The sequence below is a fragment of the Aphelocoma coerulescens genome, chromosome 12 (genome assembly GCF_041296385.1).
Source record: "Aphelocoma coerulescens isolate FSJ_1873_10779 chromosome 12, UR_Acoe_1.0, whole genome shotgun sequence".
NCBI classification, from domain to species: Eukaryota; Metazoa; Chordata; class Aves; order Passeriformes; family Corvidae; genus Aphelocoma; species Aphelocoma coerulescens.
The window spans coordinates 11225015-11242429 of record NC_091026.1 but is presented as its reverse complement, the minus strand read 5'-3'; the positions used below and the strand labels follow the sequence as shown (position 1 = coordinate 11242429).

The window sequence follows — 17415 nt, the reverse complement described above, 5'->3', positions numbered from 1 at the left end:
AATTTACACTGCACCACTGGAGCCATGCATTGATTTTTTTGCAGCTGGGATTTAATTTGCTCTGCATTTAGGATGTAGGTGTCCTGTGTGTCTGTGGATCTGCACTTTGTAGGACTTTGCCCATGGGAGGGGCAAGGGTTTGAAGTCATCCACATGGCAGTAGAGCAGTGCTGACTTTCACTGGCTGTAGTTCTGGTATGCAGAGCATTTATCTTCTTTGTTTTTTTTCTTTTCCCCCCTTCATCACTGGAGTTTGATGGAAGGGATTCAAACAACTCCCCTTCCATCTCAAAGTTTTTCCTGCTCTTTTCCTTCCAGCCTGCTGCTTCCAAGCTTGTTCTCTCTGAACTGCTGCCACTATCTCACACAAAGGTGGCAGTTTGTCACTTGGCATGGAAGACCCCACGTGAAAGACACCTGGGGAAGAACTGGCTTGTGGAGTGAAATGCATATCCAGCAGATGAAACAATCCTCTGACAAGGAGTTGAAAACGTGTCTGCCAGGTGAGAATTCTGAATGAGGGACAGTCAGAAAGATGGATTTTCTTTTATCATTAGCCTGGCTTTTGATTTTGGACTCTCTCAAATCGTGTACTTGTTTCTCAGGATGAACTTGGTTTGAGGAAAAACAGACAAATCCATTCTGGGCAGATGGTGCTGCAAAAAAGGGTGGCAGAGAGGTGGCATGAAAGCAAATGGAGGAGGGGGTGTGAAAGAAGGATGGAGAGTGGGAGTATGTCTGATACAGGCTCAAGCAAGTCTGTGAGGAATGAGGTAAACCAGCCCCTGAAGTGAGCCAGGGAGCTCGTGGCACATGAAAATCATGTCAACAAGGAGAAACTTGTCTGAGTGCACAGAGGCTTTCTTTTCCTTTCAGTGGCACTAATGAGAGTCGTCAAGTTGCAGCTACTTCCTGGACACAGTCACAGGCTTTGTTCTGGTCTTTTTCTCCACATCCTGAGCTTCCCTTTTTTGGTGCTACCACTCAGACTAGTTCCCAAACTCCCCTGGAGTCTGGGAACTTGTGCACAACCCATCCAGTTCCTTTCTTACCACCCTATGATCCAGCCTATGTTTTAACCAATTGGGTTATTTTCTGACTATTCCTAGAGAGTGTGGGTGAGACCATGCTTAGAGCCACATGGAAAATAAGCATGGGAAATATTCTGATTAATGTTATGTTTTGCTATTAGGGAACCAGCGGTGGAAGAGTTGCCAAGAGCTTATTGCTGTCCCTGCAGAGGAGAGATTCCCAGATTGCATGGTGACATTTAGTGGTAGCCACAGTCCTCTTTGCTGGTGCCAGGCCTCTGAATCTCTCCAGAAAAGGGGAATATCCAGCCTATGCTCCTGCATTTACAGAAAGGTGCCACCCTGCCAGAACAACCTTTGAGAAGAGGTGGTGAATAGACCAGGAAATAAAAAGGTTGGTTGTTCTCAGTGGCACATGAAGCTCTCTGGAGACAGCAGAAGGAGGATCTCTCTTCTGAGAGATGCTTTTACTTTGGCAATATCCATAGAACAAGAAATTTCTTCCTTGTCAATCAGCTTTACCATCAGACTTCAGGTTTATTACTGTTTGATGTAACGTGTTGTCCCAGCTATTGGCCCAGACTGCTGATTCAGCTGCAAAAAGATAAATTAGGCTTGAGATGCAGCCCTGGACTTCTGGGGAAACCATGCTGCCTTTTCTGGGATACCTGTAGGAACAACAAAATGCAGAAATCCCTTTGATTATGAGCCTTTTTCATGAGGTTGCTGACTGACTATTTGGAAAACCGAAAGGACTGTGTAATTTGGGTAATTTTGCATATGAAGGCTCTCATGTTTCTCATCTTCATTCATTACTACACTTAATGTGTAATTACAGTCAGCTATTAGCCATTAGCAGTTAATTCCCTGTTACTGATGAAGATGGAATTGATTTGCCACTTCCAAGTGTCTTATTTCATGCTTCTTAGTGTCTGAGCCTCCTTCAGAGGAGCATCTCTGAAACATCTCTGTAGAGGAGGCAAAGCATGACTTTCCTAGAACTGGGCTGGAGTTGTGTTGCAACCTAAACAGTCAGTATTCAGGATTTTCTTTCAGTTTTTCATTTCACAACATTTGAAGATGTTCTGGAGCCCTCCAGGAGGCTGCAGGATTCAATGATCTCCCAGGCAGGTGGTTTTCCTGGTGTGGGGAGGGTCATCGTGACTTTCTGTGTTTAGAAACATCTGTGTATGACTCCAGTTTCAAAGCCAGATTTTCATTCCTGTGAGAAAATATAAAGGAAGATGTGGTTTCCATGTGGAGCAATGACTGGATTGATCACTCCTGAGGAATGACTTTGCTTTCCTAAATTACCCTGTTGAGAGGGCTTCCAGATACAATGCTAGGGAGAATTTTGCTGATTGGTGCTAGAGGGAGAGACTCAATATATATGCACAAATCCCTGATAAACTTCACATATTCAGGTGTAAGGAGCCCTACAGAGCTTCAGTATCCAGAGAGGCTGAGTGCCTGTGAGCTCCTGTTCCTTGGGATTTATCAACAGAACTCATGACTGTGCCCAGAGAGTTAATTATGGTATATTTGACATGACTCATTATACACCTGAGGTGCAGGCCTCGGTGGGCTTCCTCCAGATCTGTCAGTCAGACAGAACAACCCCCCAGTGCTGCAAGGTCAGCTCTTCAGGAAGGTACATTCACTACTAACTGACACTGGAGCTCAATAAATCCACTTCATCCAACACTGGGAAAAAATCACCAGTTGCCTTTGGATAATGAGGTGTACTTGAAATCAGGCCTGTGACAGCCTCTCCACTATTTCAGGGTGTTCCTGCTGTAATTTTCTGTTCCTTCCATTCTCCAAGACATGATGGACCCCTTGCTTTGTTATGAAAAGAGCTAGTGCCACAATGGAGACCAGATGACAGGACTAAAGGAAATTATTCATATATTAATAAATGTTAGGGCCAGAAGGGACCATTATGACCAAACCCTCTGACTTCCATGACATAGGACAAATAATCACATCCAAAAATTCCTGGAGCAAGTCCTCTGTTTATATGGGAGCTATAAAGATACATTTTAGAAGAAGGGTCGTAATTTAAATTACCACAAGTGATGGAAAGTCTCTCTGATTGTAGTAATTGCCATGAAACCATGACATCCCTCTGCCCCCAACCAAAGTGCTCAGGGGCCAACCATAACCTGATCATTTAACACTGTACCCTTCCAGGAGGAGAAGTTCAAAGCAAACCAGCAGAGTTTCAGGAAGGAGATGGCTGTGGATTGACTGTAGCTCAAGAAATTAATGCAAACTGCCTATGGAAAGGAAGGAAATGAGATTGGTTAAGCCAGATTTTGCTGAGATTCATGAGACTATTTCAAATTATCTAAACTTGGCTGTGATATAAGCAGAAGAGCCTGTTGGTCTTGAGTTAAAGACAGTACAAGGAGCATTGTGAGGTTTTTCCAGCCCACAGTGTGTATGTGATCCACAGGAGTGCACTGAAGAGTAAACACATAGCACAGCTCTCTGCACTGAGAAAAATCCTAAGGGTGTTTTGCCCCGGAGTGAGCTTGATCCTTTTAAAAACAATGTGACATGTTTAAGAGCAAAGAAAGGACTGGACATCAGATGCTTTAGAACCTGACCCTTCCAGGAAACATGTTCCTGCAAAATACTGGGTGACCTCCAGTCACTGATGAGTGTGAAAGCCAAAGCCCTACAGCACATAGCAAGATCAGCTCCTTTGTAAGAGTGGCGTGATGTGTGTCGAGCAAACTTCCCCTACCTGAGCCAAGAAGGAAAGGAAGCATCTTCTGCAGGCATCTCTTGCACTCTGACACATTCATTCTGTGTTTCTTTATGCACCTACTTTGATCCTCTGGACAAGAAGTTTCCGACTTAAAAAACCTGAGCCTCTGTTCCCAGTCTGGTTGCTTCACAAAAAGCTCCTTCCTCTCAGGCTGCTCAGAAGAGTGGCTTTTCTGATCACTCATTTACTGGGATTGTGCCAGCCCTTTAAAGGGTTCACGTTCAATTACTCCTCTGTGCCACTTTCTGGTCACCAAGGAAATGCCTCCAACAATCAAGGAGGCAGTGCAGCTGATGAGAATGTTTCCAGCCAAATCCCTCAGCAGGAGGGTAAAAAGACACACAAGAATTGCTCAGAAAGCCACATACAAAGTAAGAAATGATCACTTTAGGAGTATCCATTCCCACCTCTCCTCCAGCTTGCCTCTAGATCATAACAATACCCTTTAACAAAATGTGTTGCTGCTACTGTTGTTTGGGGAATCTAGCAATAGCAGAAACTCTAGAGCAAAATAAATCTGAATATACCTATCAACCCCACAGGCTATTTTCATGTGTAGCTTGCAAAGATGTTGTATGAATAATTGATGGCATGGTTCATATTGTGCCATTGATTAGCTAGGCACTGACTGAACCACCCACCCCACTCTTTGAGGCTGAAGTGCTAGATATTTTTGTTGTCATTATCATAATTCTGGCTTTCACTTCCATGGACAAAGGCCAGCACTGAAACTCCAGCTCCAGCCACCCCAAACAGGGGTGGTGTTAGGAAGCTGACTATGGTGTTAGGAAGGGTGACCATCCTGGCGTCAGTCTCTGGCCTCACTTGACTCAGACTCAGTGGTGTTTTTGCCAGTGGCTAGCTTTGGAGACAGGAGTGCTGGCTTGTGAGTTTCAAGCTAGGATTGTATTTACAACTTGATCTTATCTTGAACTGGGACAGGAGGAGAAAGTGTTCCTCAGCTTGTACACTCTCATAAGGACCTAGGTAGAAGCAGCTAATTAAAATGTTGTCTTAAGTGTCTTGTTCTCAGCTATTGGGGAAAATGTTATCATCTTGTGCCCCATCTTCCATCCCTGTGGGATGCACAACTCCATTATTAGATGTTCTCACTGCAAACGGTTTAGCAGGTTAGCTCATCATTTCTGGAAACATGTAATGAATTTTATGTCCTGAAGGACATTTATCCCTTTAGCCATCAATGTCCCTCTGACAGCAGGCTTCCACTCTTCGGGAAATGAATGAGATGAGGGTGGAAGTCCTTAATGGGAATGTGTTTTGAGAACCTCTGCCAGAAGCACTGTTGTCTATAGCTGGTTGTAGTCAATCTAATCTGGCAATGTTGTCCTGCCTAGGGACAGGTCAGGTTTCTCTGTCTGAAGAAGACTTTCGAATTAAGGTGACGATTTTATTCTTCATCTCAACACACAGAGGATGGAGGTGGGAAGAAAAAAGAGCTGCTTCTTGCAACCACCTCTGTTCCTTTTGCACTTGCTCTGTGGCCAAACTTGAGTGACTGTCAGCCACACGCGCTGCCAAAACACACTGAGTGGCCGTGCTTGGGAGCACAGGGAGCCAGAGCCAGCCCTGCACCAGCTGTGGAGCAGCTGCTGCCCCGGGGCGCGTTGTGTGCCTGCCGTGTGACAGTGCTGGCTGTGACCGCAGCGCAGGGCTCTGACATCCAGCCCGCTCTGCAACACCAAACCAGGTTAGTCCACCCCTTTCCAATTTTGCTCTCCATTTCCAAAGGCTTAAATCTTCTGATTAATTTTGAGCTTGAGGATTAATTTATTTGGGCATAGGTAAAGGAGAAGTAACGCACTGAAAAATGAACATGGTATGAAAGTGTCAGTACTACTTGTGGAGAGGATGGATTTGTAAGTAAGATTTCTACTTGTAAGTAGACAGAGATAGACAGTGAACTTTCTGCTGCCTGGGACAGGACAGGATGTTGGGCAGATACTGGCAAGCAAAACAGCTGTGGGACAAGGAAGAGTAAGTGATGTGTATTTTACTCTGGGAAACTCAACCAAGCCATATCAGTATATCTCATCGTGGGCTTTACTTATTCCTTGCTCTAAAAGGATCACATTGTGAAGCTCAGGAAAGGAATGCTAAACACTCATATTTCAGTGTCTCTTTGCGAAGAATCCATTGCCATGTGCAAAAGACAAAGTGAGCTGAGGCACTTACAGTGTGAACTTTGAGGATTAAGGCTGTAATGTGGGAAAATGCTGGGCAGGTTTCCCTTGAGAGGCTCTCAGTGTTCTTCTGAATGCAAACCTCCCTGCATAGCTGCAGGGCTGAGATAAGCAGTTCTTCCAAAAGAGTAGTTAACCAGATGAGAAGAAATCCACCTCAGTCCACAGGCATGAACCCCAAAGCCACTTGGATCTTGTGTTCACTGCATTCTGAGATAAAAGCCTTTCTCCTTGTCCTTGTTTAACCAAAACCAGCACATCCACGTACAAGCAGAGGTGAGCATTGTTACTAGGGTTTGTATAGTGCTGGAGATTTCTTCCAAGACTCTTGTTGTCTGTTTACTTTAAAATTCAGTGTTTAAGGCAGATTCCTTCTGTAGCCAGCAGAGAACAATGAGCACTTTTACTGGGTCCCATCTGAAGAGATGTGTTTAAGATGGATTTGATGATTTGCTCCCTGGCTCTCTGGCATTCCTAATGTTTAATGGGTTTGATCCAGCCTGTTTAAATTTTGACATGCAGTCAGGGGCTTTAGCATTACTCATCTGGGTTAACAGTGCTCACAGCTTATATTTTCCCCCTTATCTGTGAAAAGCAAAGATTTATGTAGCTCAGCTGATGTGCAGTAGCTCAGTAAACCAGAGCAACTCAATTGAGTGTCTGAGAATGAGAAATGCAGTCAACTGCAATTTATAAAATACAAAAGGATGTATTTCTAGTTGCTTACACTTCATTGCTTTCAGAAAGTGGGTAGTCGATGTTTATCATAGCTAATTAACAAACTGTGGAGTGGGAAGGCATCTCTAAAAGCCTGCTCATCCATCCTCTGCTGCAGCTACCTGTGTGTAGATGTTTATGTCTGTAAAGATCTCAATTACTGGAGGCATGCTGGCCTGATGCTTCATTACCTCTGTAGTCTGTAAGCTGTTCCTAAGCCGAAGTCAAATTTACCATGTCCTTCTGGGTACTTGTTACCATTTCAGCGTAGGTAATTAAGCTGATGTATTAATGAACAACAGAATAAAGCAAAAGATCCCAAAGGATGTTTAAGTGGACAAAGAAGGAGAAGGGAGGTTGCAGTACATCTGCAGACATAACTAGATTTTGACAGTGAGAAGATAGTCACTGTCTATAGCATTAAAGAGATGTTCTAGGAAGTGCTCTGTTTGTGGAAGGTTGGAACATTTACCTTTATTTAAGCCAGTTTGCTTGGAAAAAGTGCAAGTGACTTTGAGGGCTCTTCCAGTTCAAGTTAATGAAGTATATTTGATTATATAGCAATCTGAAAAGTAAGGGGAGCTTTGGCAAGATCTTTTTTTCACCTGTACACAAGACTCTCTCTGGTACTTGTGACGTGGTATTTGTTCAACCAGAGTGATAGTCCCTTGGTGTTATAGATGGGAAGGAAGTTGTTTTAAAGCTCATTCCCAGCCAGAGTTTTCTGGAAGGGTGCAAATTCTTCAAAAGCTCATTAAATTATTACCTCCATCCTGGAGTGCACACTGCAAAACATTTACCCCTGGTCTTAATGTCACCATCCATTCAGGCTTATTATTACAGGGCAGGTCACGGGACGTAATGTACTACTGACAGTGCTGCACAGGCTCCACACACCCCACAGATATGGAAAGCTCAGGTCTCATATACTTGTTATGGCTCCCATTACTCCAAACCACTTTGCTGCCAGGTCAGAGCTTCCAGGCAGGACAGGGCAGTGTCTATTCACCAGTGTCTGTCTCTTGTGGCACAGGAGAACATTAAACACATGGTGCTCAGCAGATTGGTTCTCCTCAGCAGCTTGGCTCTCCACACAGAGAAACCTGTTTGTCTGTCATTTCAAGGACTCTGTTTTTTTGCTTAGCACACAGATACATAAATAGATCTCATCTTAAGATATCAAAGCTGGTTTGGGTCCTATTTGTGGTAAAAGCTAACTGCTAATGGAATGAAAATCCATAAATGTTGTCGGCAGCTTTTATCACCCAAATGTTTAAGAAAGCTTTACCACAGACTGTGCTCAGTTGTTAACTGTAATTATCCTGGTAGCATACATGAGAAGACTGAGACACAGGAGACTAAAATGCTGCTCACACAAGCAGCACGTGCTAGTTTACTTTGCCTCTTCCAAACTTGCTTTTTCAGCAGCTGGGCTGTGCTGCCTTTGAAGTGCCCAGCACTGCCAATATCCTTCAGAGTCATATTAAAGCTTTTGGTAAATAGATTGAAGAGCTGCTTAGCATATATCATATGCTGTGGCTGCTCATTGTTTCTAAATCAGAAGGGCTCTGCATCTAATATAAACCTCTCACTGCTGATGCGGGCAAGCAATGGTTCTCCCTGTGGGCAGGAGTGTGTAGAGGATGGAGTAAGACTGTAGGCACAGTCTTGAAAAGCCAAGGCATGTGATGGCTACTCTCAGCGTGCTGGTATGAGACTTGAAGGCAGCATGTGGGTTGTACACCCCTGGGCAGGCCCCTCTCTGACCAGGCACTTCTTGCATTCAGGAACTGAGAATTTCCCTGCACCAAGTGAGTGGTGGGACGCAAGCAAGAACAGGCAGACTTCTCCCTTTGTCCAGGCTGCAAACGAAAGGAGAACAACCAAGATTTCCTAGAATTATATTTATCTCTGGTGTTGTAATGTTACAAATATACACACTTGTATGTAATCAGATTTCTAAGCTACTTTGATAGAGTATCTGGGCTTGCCATGTCGGGATGAGATCTCTTTGCATGGTGGGGTATATGAACAGTCCAGATTAGAGTCTGAGTCTGGAAGGATGTTCCTCATTATTAGGGAGAAGGGGCTGGAGAAGAAGAGGTTAGAGAATAATGAAAAGTGGTACAGTCTAGGGGTTACAGGTTTTTTTTTCTGCTTGGAGTCTTCTACAGATATGTCCATAGCTTTGTGTGGGTTAATTAGAGCTTCTTGTGTCTCAATTTCTTTAATGCACCACAAGAGAAGTGCAGCCTAAGTTGGAAAGGGAGATCTATGTGTAGGTTTAATCCAAATATCCCCAAAGTCTCTCACAAATAGAAAGTCAGTTTCAAAACAAGCTCAGCTGGTCTGTGTAGAAGGAAATGCACAGAAATAGTGTCTCCTGCTCCAGGAATGTACTCATGTCTGGGACTGAATGTTACAGCAGTGCTTTTTTCACAGCCTGGCACAGCAGTTCACAGCAGGGTAGAGGGATCATGCACTGCATACCTTTGAAGAAGAAATGGTGAAGCAAATTTGAAGAATGTAATCTACCCAGGCTGGAACTCGGAGATCATCTGTGTAAGGAACTTCTTTCCTTCAGTTTGCACCCATGTTTGACAGCCCTTCTCTCACAGTGTCTTTTGCCTTTGTGCTATGGTGGCAGGAGACTGGTTGCAGAGATGCTGTGAGGTGTTGGCAGGGCAGCTCCAGCAGCAGTGTCTGCCTGCATCCAGCTGTTTTCTGCACATGGGCACCGCAGTTCCTGCATCGCCTCACTGCATGGAGCTACTGATGAACACATGCTCAAACTTACTTTGAAGCATGCATCCACCCAGAAGATCTTTTGCAGTGTTTCTGAGCTTGCTGTTGAGGTGAGAATGTGCCCTTGAATTTGGCCTCAAAAGGCAGAAGTGATCTTACTGCAGTATCACAGGACAGGGGCTCATGTGGTACTGATGGCTGCAGCACAAAGCATCGAGTGTATTCAAACACTAATTCTCTTTTTCAAATATAAAATAAGAACTTGGCAAACCTTGAAAGTTACTGTCTTCCTTTCCTCTCGACTGTACAATTCTAAGTCTGGATCTTCTGTCAGGTTAAGAATAAACTATTCCCTCTCTAACCAGTAAACAATTATGCTATTGGACTCCACTCTGTGGAGGATTGGACCAGGAAATATGGTAAGTATAGTAGATAATGCTCAAATAGAACTCATCATGTCCCCAAACCCAATACTACCAGGGTTAATCTTCTGGGAACACTTTCTATTAAATATAGAAACCACTTTTCCATCTTACAAGCCAGTTATAAATAAATACCTTTTCCTTTTTTTTTTTCTTTTCAGGAGAGCCTGGCACGGCCCCAGCGAGCCTGATCAGCCTGTGTTGTGGAGCTGAGTAACAAGCAGCTGCAAACCTACTCAATACATGACCAGGCTGACATGCTGCAGCCCAGCTGCAGAGCAGGGACACAAGTTTTCCCCCTCATTTCTCTCTGCCTGTGGCTGACATGCTCTGAACAGGGCTGCAGTGCCTAAGGACGAGCAGCATCCCTTTCTCCTGCCTGTGGAGAGCACATTGATGGGGAAAAGAAACTGGGTGCTTTTCTTGGTGTGTGGGAGAAAAAGGAGAAAAGTCATGACTGAAATAGAACTGAAAGTGCTGAAAAGGTTGTTGCTGATGGTTTTCAGTGAGGAGAGTTCATTAGATTAGGATTTGCACAAATAAATGATATCATGAGCAAGAGTTTGCAGGTGTGCAGGCCTACAGCCAGGGAAGTACCATGTGAGTGCATGGTAACTGATGGGGAGAAAAAACCCTCCCTATCTGCACTTTGAAGGGGATTGAGTCTGGTTCCATAACCTGCCATTTGGGGCCTAATAACAGCAGCATCAGGACCTTTATGTAACATTTATCATCTTTTCAGAATACTACCTAACAAATAAATCTGCTTGAGGAAGCTTGTAAATTGCTCAAGGATCCTTGGAGGAAATATGACTCTGTTTTTCTCATGCTGCTGAAATGCCTTCCCTGCCACCCAACCCACAAGCAGATTCTGCTCTTAGAAGGTGATCTGTGACACCTGTGTGTGTCTGTTCCACAGCAGTGGTAGGACATTGGTCCCCCAGGTGCCCAAGGGCTGGCTGAGTAAAGAGCACAGTCTGAGGGTGTTGTCAGAGGTGTGTACCCAGACCTTGGTGCCTCCCGTGGTTTCCAAAAGGTCTAAATGCTGCCTTATGGGAGTTTTGCATTGAGATGTCTGGGGATTAAAATATATTTGCATAATAACAACATCCAGTTTGCATATTCATTTGGCAAGTCTTGAGACAGAGTACACAGAATGCACCTGCCTTGTTAGACAATTCCTTTGGAAAGGTGCTCCTGAAAGCCTACGGCTATAGCCAGGTTTTTTAAAAGCCTGGTTCTGGTAATGAGTGTGTCCATGCTCAGACTTCATAGTCCTCTTTACACCCCGAGTTTTCTGCTAAGACTGCCAAGCTTGAGACCATTTCTTACAGTGATCTTTGGGATACTTTCAGTGCATATTTTGTTTTGCTAAACAATATTGTTTGGACTTCCCAGATCCTTTCTCAAGAAAGATTCAGCTTTTCTGGAAAGTGTTCAGAGAGGAAAGTTTGTGGCTATTTGCAGCAGCAAACAGCTAAGAAATCAAAGGCAACAATTCATAATACAGATCAGCAAAAGGTAAGAATGAAACAGTTTCCTGAGGAAGTGTCCCAACAAACCAGAACATTTAAAAACGATCATTTGTAAGTCATTTACTAAAATTCATTTCAGTACAACTGTGCCCTAAGGAATAAGTGTCTAAATTTAATTCCTCTTAAGCAAGAGGCATTTATCTGTAGGGAAAGGTTGCTTTGTTCGTCTTCCTTGAGGGCAGTGACACAGCTCCAAATATGTTCAATAGTATCCAAGTTTCTGCAAAACTGACTGGTTTTGAAAGATGGTTTATTTTAAGAGCTATAAAAAAAAGAATTGAGTACAAGCATCGCTGCCTTACTTTAAGGTATCAGTTCCAGGCAGAACTGAATAGAAGAAATGATGCTCTTGTTACCTACTTTTGGAGCTGCTACATCCCAGCAGAAAGATTTCCTCCTGCCAGCTCCATCATACTCCGAGCAGCTAAAAAACCCATCATGAGGCTGTGTTCTGTACCAGGGCACTGGAAGTTTAAGTATTCTTGAATGGTTCCTCAAGGTATCTTGAAGTGATCACTGCAAACTGGGAAACTGAGAAATACTGAGTACAGCTTTTACCTCATGCTCTGGTGTGAGCTACAGGGAACTAATTGCAGTGCTCAGCATAACTACAGCCATCTTGTTTCTTGGCAAAGGTGCAGTTATGCTAAATTAAACATGCTGAGATGACTAAGAATAATTATTCATCATGTTATCTTACTGAATTTTCAGGGGTCAGGAAGATGACTCCCTTTTTAATACTAAAAATAGCAGTAACTGAACAGAGCGTATTTGGTGTTGCCATGAGTAAACTTGGGAGGTGAAGCAGACTGAGTAACTACCTTTTGGTAGCTAGAAAAAAAACTCTGCCCACGGCAAGGGAGTTGGAAATAGATGATCTTTATGATTCCTTCCAACTCAAACCATTCTGTGATTCCATGAAAACACTGATTTTATTTTGTTTTTCTCGCTCTTACTCAGTAGCCTGAGCTGTTGGTGGTGGTGAGAAATGGACCCTGCAGGGGCAGCAAAGCACAGGTATGTTCCAGGAGAACAGGAAAAAGGCCGTGCTGTGTGTCACTGTTTGTGACAGTCTTATTAGTCAAAATAATGGGAGAGCTCAGAGGTGACTCATGAATGAAAATAACTGGGTAATTGATGCCAGTGAACATTTATTTAGGAAAAAACGGGTCCCTTCAAATTAATCAGGGTAGGCTGATGGGTTACAGGCAGAGATCTATTATTGTTTGGCTGAGGTGACACTGTAACACACTGACAGGCAAACAACCAGCACTCAGTTATGAAAATCCATGGGCCAGTGTGCCAGTCTTTAAAAGTCTAGCAGGGCTAAAATGGTGGCTGGTTTGACAAACAAAGTTGTCTGCTGGCACAGATAGTTTGGCTCTCTCTGGATTCAGCACTACTGGCCAATACTGGGCTCCGTTGTTTTGCACACTGGAAAGTTGCTAGTTAATTGGGGAAATTCTGGGGAGAGCCACACGAGTGAGTGGAAGCTGATCTGCTTGCCCTAATGTGAGGGACTCAAGGAGAATGGCAAGAAGGGAAAGGGCAGCTTGGAAATGAGTTTATGTAGTCATACAGACGTAACAGTATTCTGGGGCTGAAAGCTGAAATGGGTTAAATTTAGCCTCATAGAGAAATCCTAACAGAATTTCGAACAGAAATGCTCCAGTTCAACCAGGAGCTAATCTAAAGACATGTTGTGTCCTTGGAGTCACACAGGACAATTGTTCTCTCTTGCCTTGCAGGATAGCAAGCATAGATGGGCTGATACCACAGAGTTCCAGTCTGGGATCTGAGCCGTGTAATCAAATTGGTGAGGTTTGGGTTAAATAAAATACAAAATGAATACATTATAATCTGTATGTTCCTCCCATTTTGCTTCAGGACACTAACTGTGGGAAAATCCCAAAGTGCTAGGCTTCTTCCCGAGCTTGGGCAGTAGCCCACATCTCAGAGGCAGGATGGCACATGAAAACATTTCCTCTTTCCAAGCATTCCCTGTTGGGCTACCAGGTGCCTCTTTCCTGCAGTCCTGTAAGCTGTGCTGCTAATTCAGCATGGGTAGCACCTCAGAGCTTGGTGAGGAAGGACAGATTCCCTAATGCATTTCTGTGTTCTCCTTACTGTACTGCTCATGATACTTGAGAGAGCCCAGTGATGTAAACATACCCAGATGTGTGAAACATGCCCTTGGCCTCATATGCCATCCTGCTCTGGGAGTGCTGTGAAGCATTTCCATTCTGGGTTCCCAGTTTCCATGGGAAGGGGGCTGTTTGGGGGAATAATAACCATGTATGCAGCAGGCCTGGGTGCGTGTCCTTGGAATGAGGCAGCTGGATCCCATCCCTGGCTCACACCGGCATTTTCTGTTGTGTGGTGGCACTGGCACCATGAAATGTCAGGTCTCAAAATGGAAATGGCTGGCATTGCATAGGACCGATTCCAGCAAATGCCTTTTGGATAGAAGCACTCTTTTGCTGCCCCTTCTCCGTGACCTCATGAGGAGAAGTATCTAAAATAGGTCATTGTTATGCTCGGAGAGAACCCTGTTCCCTAAGCCCCCTTGGTTTCCAAGTAAACGAGCTTTGGAGGTAAGTTAGCAAAAGAGGCTGATTCATTAGCAGCAAGGGAAATCTGTGCGTTGGAGGGGAGCCCAGCTGCCCAGAGGGATTTACGTAGTGACACGCTTCTCAAATCTTTATAGAACAAGCTGACTGATACACTCACAGGCTTGAACTGTATCACGATCACATGCTTGCTAGGCTCAGTTCTTATCTCATGGGTTTCTCTGGAGAGTATCAGTTGCTCCAGTCCTTCACAGGGCTTTAAGTTTGTAAGGGAAGAAGTCACAGTGAGGTATCCTCTAATGTGAGAAAATTCTGTATCTGTTTTCTTTTCCAAATTAGGTCACCTTGTAAGGCAGTTCTGGATGGAGTTTGTCCCCACAGTTACAGAGGCCGTAAATAACATAGGTATTACAACATGTTTGACAGGATTTCATTGCGCCATCACTACTCTCTCCGAATATCATATCTCAAATTAATAACAAATTAATTTTATCTGCTGAAAGACCCCAACTGTCACCCTCCTGTCCGGAATGAGATAATTTTGGGCAGTTACTCGCTTAGAGGAGGAATGGGGCCAGCACATTCTTCTGGCATCATTACTGAGGGCAGGCTTGTACACAGGGATGAGTGCTCCCCTTTGTCCAATCATATGGAGTTCAGGGAGGAGAATTCCGTCTCTTTGGAGCATCTTCCGCCTCTTTGTTGGTTTGTCATCACTGGTGCCAATTAGTGCCAGTGATGAGAAGGGCACTCGTCCACAAGATCAGAAGCGGAAATGCACAAACTGCTCTCACAGAGGACGCTGAGCAGCTGTCGGATTATAAAGATCTCTGGCCCCTCCTGACCTGGGCCAGCTTTGAACCATTGACCTAGAAGTGAAAAGCTTGAAATCCCTGCACAAGCCACGGGATAAATAGGAGTTGCAGAGCCTCATTCGCATTCAATTGCTGCCATCTAATGGCAGATGGAGAGTGGAAAGGCCTCAAGCAACAGCAACATAAATATCACCCTTGGGATTCTAGTAGGTGGTAGAACCTGCACAGACAGTTCTCATCAGAGTGCTGGGGAAGTGTGGTGATTTAGGCTGGTTTTATTCCTCCAAGGAATAGTCTGACAAAGGGCTGCTGCGCTGCAAGTCAACACAGAAGTGTCCCACTACAAACACCAGGTCTTCACACTGCTGGGTTATTTCCATACAGGAAACCTGAGGGGAAGTCTGTAGTTGTAGCCTGGCTTAACAACTGCCCCAAGGGCAATGGCAATTGAGTGGTGAGTGACTGTGACAAGGGGAGGTGATGAGAGAAAGAAGGTAGGAGATGGCACTTTTAATTTCTCTTAATGTCACTGGTGCACACAAAACATCTGGACTTCCCAGACCTTTGTATCAGAAGGAGAAGAAGGTGGAGATTAGAACAAAATTAACTACCTAGAAATTATTTGGCCTGGCCTAGCAGACAATAAAGCTCACTTTTCTTCAAATATTACATAAAAGGAAAAGCAAAGCAAAGAGATGTCTCCTTCTCTCCCTTTACCGCCTCCAGGAAGTTTCTTCCTGCTGTTTTCTGTCTCTAAACCATCAGATTTATAATGCAAAAAGTATTTATCATGTATCAGTTTTGCACTGCCTGTTTCTGTCTATGGACAAGTCTCCAAATAATTTTTTTAAGCCATACTAACACTGTCTCACAGAGGAGAAAGGCTAGAGAATGCTTATTTCTTTATGTATCCTTGAGCTGCAGCAGGTGGGCATCCAGAGGCATGTCCCATGATGGGAATGCAGCCTGATGAGCCATGGAGCAGTCTCCAGCAGCCTTAACACAGCCCCAGTGGTGACATGGGAGCTTGCATGGCCCAGTAGTCCAACTAAGTCTGTGACCAGGGCTAACTGAAGTCATAAATCAAGATTTATATTTGAGAAGGGTCTCCAGAAGTCCCTAGTCACCCAAGAAATGTCATTTTATAGGAGAAAACTGGGAAGGGGAAAAAAAAAGAAATCACGTCTTCAGACAGAATACCGGAAAAAGCTGTAAAATTCCACTCTTCTTGGCTGAGGGAATAATTGCTGGAAAGAAAGTCCAGTTGTGAAGCAACATGGAAGGGACGAAGGGAATACCAATCTTATTCTTTTTTTCCTGCTGAAGGAAACAGTCTTCAAAAGCACTGTGGAGAGAAACAGAAATGAGTGTATTGAGTTCTCCAATGCCCTTGCAACTGCTGGTGCTACCTGCACAACTGCGAGGGAGCAGAGAAAAGCAGCACACGTGAGTTGTAACTCAGGGGGGAGATAAAACATTTTAGCATGAGGCTGCTGAGCTTTGTGCCAACAAGCACTTCCCAGGCTGCAAGGAGCAGCTGAGCCATCCTATCTGAAGGGTCACCGGAGCTCTGTTTGCAATCAAGGTCCAGCCACCGTTCCCTTACGTCAAAGCCGGGACCTATCCAAACAGGGCTGCTGCATTTCCGAGAAAGTGCAGCTTTCTGCCGCTGCTGAAAGGCAGCCCATTCAAATAAATCCCCGCTGGGGATGCTCCAGGGACTGCAGCCTGGTGCATCAGGTCATGGCACAGGAGCCAAACAGGCCTTCTGCTCGCAGAGTGTGCTCTGGCAGGGAGCTGGGGGCTCTCGTTGTGGCTGCTGCTCAGACCCAGGTGTGAGAGCCCTTGCAGAACAGTTACATTCCTGAGCTGGAAGCATCACCAAAATGCCCTTGTCAATCAAGTTCCCCGGGATAATTTGTGCTTGCTCTGCAGATATTTTTCTTTGAAGCTCAGTGGTAAAATGATGGGAGAATATATTTAACAGGTCTAAAACTGTCCTGGCAACATTGTTACTTTTTAAAACCGCGTTCCTTCACCTCTTATTTCTGACACCAAGACGCTGTCTTCTGGCCACTCTCAGGGAAGCATCGGTTGCAAAGTAAAGACGTAAAATTACACCAAGTGAGCTGAAATTTAAAGCCTTGCCCTTATAGAGTGACGTTCAACAGTGACCGCGCACCCTCGACACACAGCAGCTGCAGGGTTTCATTACTGCCACTTACAGAAACCTTCAACTCCTTTTGGTGTGCCCTGCTTTGAGCCAGAGGCACCATTTTATCTGTAAGAGCCCTTTAGCATAGCATGACATCTGAGAGACTTCAGCAGGATATAAGTTTGCTCTGGTACTGAGGTATGATTTAATATCCTCAATTGTTTTGGAAATTTGAGCTGCATGATTCAGGAGACTTGCATGAGTATGGTTACTCCAGTGCTTAATGAGATTTATGTGCTTAAGTGTGATGGATGCTGTAATCACATTTCTAACACGCTGATTCAGAACGGGAGGGGGAGAAAAAACAAATCAACAGGAGTTCTGCTGTGCCGGTGGTGGAGGCAGGCTTTTGCACAGGAAGCTTGCAACACGAGCTCTTCCAAATGCC

At 44.5% G+C, this 17415-nt stretch overlaps 1 long non-coding RNA gene across 3 annotated transcripts in view; it reads left to right on the top strand.

The window, feature by feature from the left end:
• LOC138117436 (uncharacterized) overlaps positions 1-11002 on the top strand; it is a 117395-nt gene extending 106393 nt beyond the window's left edge. For 2 of the 3 annotated variants that reach the window (XR_011154639.1, XR_011154640.1), the window contains exons 2-5: positions 319-503; positions 1193-4178; positions 9168-9889; positions 10054-11002. This is a non-coding gene — a long non-coding RNA (uncharacterized lncRNA). The remainder of the gene's footprint in view (positions 1-318; positions 504-1192; positions 4179-9167; positions 9890-10053) is intronic. The other variant, XR_011154641.1, reaches the window with a different exon arrangement.
• The last annotated feature ends 6413 nt before the right edge of the window (positions 11003-17415 follow it).